This window comes from Drosophila simulans, chromosome 3R (assembly GCF_016746395.2).
Source record: "Drosophila simulans strain w501 chromosome 3R, Prin_Dsim_3.1, whole genome shotgun sequence".
NCBI lineage: Eukaryota > Metazoa > Arthropoda > Insecta > Diptera > Drosophilidae > Drosophila > Drosophila simulans.
In genome coordinates, this window is record NC_052523.2 from 11218919 (window position 1) to 11223722 (window position 4804).

General features: G+C 40.5%; 1 long non-coding RNA gene across 2 annotated transcripts; it reads left to right on the forward strand.

Moving 5' to 3' along the window:
- Positions 1-645: 645 nt before the first annotated feature.
- Positions 646-3741, forward strand: LOC27208044. 2 transcript variants are annotated; one of them, XR_006541871.1, is made up of 5 exons: positions 646-934; positions 1031-1187; positions 1241-2315; positions 2681-2832; positions 3286-3741. It is a non-coding gene; the product is annotated as an uncharacterized LOC27208044 (long non-coding RNA). The 2 variants fall into 2 exon arrangements; XR_001600671.3 differs by lacking the exon at positions 1031-1187 and having other exon boundaries at positions 654-934.
- The last annotated feature ends 1063 nt before the right edge of the window (positions 3742-4804 follow it).

Genomic DNA, 4804 nt, shown 5'->3' on the forward strand with positions numbered 1-4804 from the left:
TTTGTGTTAGCTAGGAAGGCAACAAGCCAGTATGATCGTTTTGGTTAAATCTAAATTGAATCCCTGTAAAGTAATTTCCTTTGATTTCGAAAATAATTCTGTACAAATATTCAGATTGGGTCTAAATGGCTAAACGCACACACTCATTTGTTTAATTTTGATGCCCATTAACGAAAATTTCCACTAATTAATTATAAATGAACGCCATGCGTGCGGCTTCTCTTTTCAGGATTCTTCCGCCTTTCCCTTTCGTTTTCGTTTCCGTTTACGTTTTCGTATTCCATTTCTTCTTTTTCGGGTAAAATTAATATAATCGAATTACTTATATAACCGCAGCAATGCTAGGTTGCTCCTTCGACGACACCACTAAGCCGCTTACGGTTAAGGGAGGGCGGGGAATTACTTTGCTCGGCGCCAAAGCTCGGTGTGTGACATTTGCCTTTGGTCGCTGGGGCGTATACGTAACATTTTGTTACTTTTTATAAATTACCCATACGCCTGGTGCTGTGCGAGTGTGTTTTTATTTTCGTTTTTATTTTTGTTCGTCTTTGGGAAAAGTGAAGTGGCAGAGCTTTAGAGCCAAAGCCGCTTAATGCTCGCATACAAAATGGCGACGACAACGAATGGCGAACGGGCAAAATGAGAGCCCTCGAAGCTTGATAAAATGTAAAATTATCGCACATTCATTGTTATTGTTTTCGGTTTGCCCCGCACACAATGCTATATATTTCTTTCGATTTTCCACAGCCTTACAGCTCTAAACAGGCTGACTTAAACACGCAGCTAAGTTCACGAAATCAAACTTGAAGAATTATGTTGATTTGCCTTAAAAAAATCCCCACCTCTGAGGAAGTGCGTCAACGGAAATTTTGCAGCGCACGCAATGCGACTGCTATTGGCTATAGTAAATCACTTTAAAAATTAGCATAATCCGGTGAGTAAATAAAAATAAGTGAACGTCTTCTGGCGTTCCGAAATTCGCGATTTCTTTGAATTCTTTTATATCTGCTCTGCCCATTTCGACGTGAAGTCAGCAGATGGAAAATTGGTAGCAAACACAGCGGCAGGTCAGAAGTTGGCTATAAGAACCAGGGACGGCGCATATTCGTTTTAAATGTTTTTTAAGATATGTATATTGATGAGTTTACAAAATGTTAAGCCATAACAACTTATAGTTTGCCCAACATGTAATTATTATTATATCAAATAGAATACCTAATTTTATTGTTTCTGCTTGCAGCCCTGTGTACACTTGATTTCGTCTTATGGTTTTTTTATGGCGCGGAAAACCCTTTCGTTGGAATTTGTTATTCAAATGGCAGAAACGCACACACAAAACAACGGAAGGAAGGAAGCAGCAGTAAAATGTATTGATCAATTAGGCAGAAATGTTGTGCATTGAAAGGATGTTTTGTAAACTCCGGACCGTTGAAGATTACAGGGCATTAGGGGCATTTGTTAATCGTTCGAGCTCACTGCCCTCACAGTAAATTAATTCTAAATTACATATGCTGTGTAACTCCATGTTAATTTATTTTAAAATAACTACTAAAGCTCAACGTCCATTGAAGACAGAAATGCATTCATAAATAATTCGTTGCCTGGGAGATGCAGTAAGTCCGATGCAACCACAAAAGCAAGGAAGTGAGGAAGTTTCTCCCGTTTTATTCTGTCCAAGATTACAGCTCAAAATCGGAGCAAAAGCCCAGGAACGAGGGAATGCCACCCGTTTGCTGATTGATGATATGCCGGCAAAAGTTGCCAGGCAAATAATTCAACAAAAGTTGAGCGGGCAGGCATTGGTCTTGGGATCGCTCTGCAGTTTATGAAAACGTTAAATAAAAGACAAAACGAGATGAAGCCCCGGTACGCACACACGCACGACAGCTTGCAATTTGTGTTGCACAAGTTCTGGCCCGATTTGGCCGGTCCGTTTTGGCCTGGTCTGTACGTGCTTACGGGCAGCTCGGAAAAGCTTATTCAAATGAAAGGCAAACAGAGCGACAACGGAGCAACAATTGAAATCATTTAACATTTGCAGAAACCAAATACTCCTGGCCACGTTCTGCGATTCCCACTCGATGCAGTTGCACTTTAGCCCTTTTCGGGTTCAAAATCCCACGAAACTGGAGGGGAAATCGTTTGGGGGAATGTGCTCGAGCCAAATTGAATGTTAACCCACAGACATGTCAACCTTAGTTGGAAATAAATATTCGCATTCTGAAAACGATTGAGTTTTTGGCCAGGAAAGATATCCTTTCCGGACACGTGCAATCACATATGCTTCAAAGAAAAATACGCAATTTTCTGAATATGTAAGTTTTCAAGCTGAGCACGTAATACGTCACATGAAATCATTTTTGGAAAACGAGTACATAAAAATTTCATAAATTTACCAATTTAGTACGCAACGATTTGGTTAAGCTAATTTATACCAACCTTTCTTGAAACTTTGCAAACTTTGACCCGCTTAAGCAGAGCCTGTCCTTTTCCGGGAATCCTTATTTCATAATAATGCAGATTCCATTTCAATTTATATTCCAGTTGGTCTGCCCTGAGGTTTTTCTCACTTTTACATCGAATCCAGAAATTTACACACACACAAAAGAAAACTCAATTAAAACGGAATAAATTTCCATGCTGTTGGGAATAATTACGAATTTCAATTTATTTGCCGCAGGTTGCGAAAGGCAAAGGCAGCCGCAGCAGTTATGCCAGCAAGACCAACAATAAGGAAGCCGGCAATCGCACTCGGCCTTATGGCCAAGGAAAGTTTTTCAGCCAACCAAGTTGGCAGGCTGAGGACGGGGCCAACTGCCGACTATAATCGCAGTAAGTTACTTACTGACTGACTGACTGCGGCCTCGGGACTTTTGAAATATGTAAAGGGGAGGAGGCCCAGATTAAGCGATGGGAGTTATCGATCACTCCGTGGGAATTATTTTTTATAGACCCAGTGTCGCACACTCAATACGCGAACTATCTATCGTGATCTATGACTTGAGCAGAGTGAGAAATTAAGATAAAAAATATGTTTAATAACTTTTTGGTGTTTTGATTTAAATTGCTTTATCAAAAGTATATTTCATTCATGAATCTCATTCATAAATTTTCATTATATTAATATATTCCCCGTTTGACCCTTTTTGACTTACCTTTGTAATTGTCCAATAATAAAAGATACCTGCAGTTTTTCTATTGCTTCTCAGTGACATCTATTTTTACGGCAATTTATGCGCGCATATTTTATGAATTTTTAATCCACACACATGCTTATTTTTTCAGTAACTTTTTGCACACGCTGGCATTTATCAATCCGGAACACGTGAAGCCATAGCCACCGGAAAATCAATCACAAATTTATTTCCCGGTCTGCATAATTAAAATTATGATTTCCTCTCACGGTAACCAAGCACATTGTTGTGGTTTTTCGGAAGGGCTTGATAAATGCAAACCAAAAGCAGCGGAACGGAAAGAAAAACTTCAATTGCGAGCTTCAAACTGTCAGAAAGCAGTTGGCAAAAATATAAACAAAAAGCCAGCGATGCACAAAGGCAAGTGACAAATTGGAAGACCCAAAAAAAAAACTGGAACGCAGGCAAAACTATAAGCGAAAGGGTCCCCAAACCAAATGCCACGCCGAGCATACAATGCAGCATAGGAATGAATATACACCGTAAAAAATAGCACATAAAAAGCTCATAATTACTTGTAATTGGCTAATATATGTATGCTGGGATACCACCAATCACCACCATCACTTTAACTGCTATGTTTTATAAAAACATTTCAATATATGTTATGATTATGATGATATGATATATGATTATTAATTGTTTAACTATAAATAAAATCTGTGATGTGTGTAAAGAAATATAAAATAGTTTTTGTCGGAATCTAAGGTATTTAGAGTCCAAAAATATCATCGCGGTAAGCACTACATTCTTCATTTTCTGTGTAGCAAAAGAGATGGTATATGAGACGTGGGAACTGCTAGGAACTATGAGCTGGGAACTGGGAACCAAGAGATTGGGAACTGGGGACAGGAGCTGGCCGGGAATGGCGGTGGCGCAGGAGGCGGGCATAAAAGTTTATCAACTAAGTGAAATAATGCTGGGCGTAAAGTTTGCCACCGCAGTGGCCGCAGTTGGGAATGCTTGGGATATGGTGGAAGAACTGTGGCTGGCCCGCAACAATAAAAGCCAAATGTTGCTACAATTTCTGGTTACTGAGTGGGCGACGGAGGAAGTGGGCTAAAAGCATGCTGCCAGCCAGGGAGCACGTTTTGCATAATGATGAATGACGAAGGATACGACGAATGCGATGGCAATGGCGACGGTGTCTATGATGTGTGCCGGTTGCACGCTGTCTTGGTCCCAGTTCTAGTACTAGTCCCAGTTGAGCTACTCCTCCTCCTGCTTCGCTCCTCGTTGATTTGTTTATGGAGATCCAGAGGAGCGGAAGAAACGGTTGCACTGCAGTTTGATGGGCCACCGTACGGTGGCAGTCGATGTCGAGACGTCGAAATTGGAAACAAATTATGCTCTAAGCGCATTCCAGAGTGCCACACAGGGAAACACTCCTCCTGCGAGGACATTCAGGAGTCTGAATCGCTGTCTGATTATGCCTGCGCACTCGTTACGTATGCGCCGTGTGGGACATGATGGCTGAAAAAGGTGATAGCCTCAATACTACATTCTTTAATTCACAATTATAACATTTTAGTTAATACTTCCTCATGGAAAGCAATCTATATAGCAATAAAGTTTGTAACGAGTTATCCGAGTAGATGTTACTTGCACCT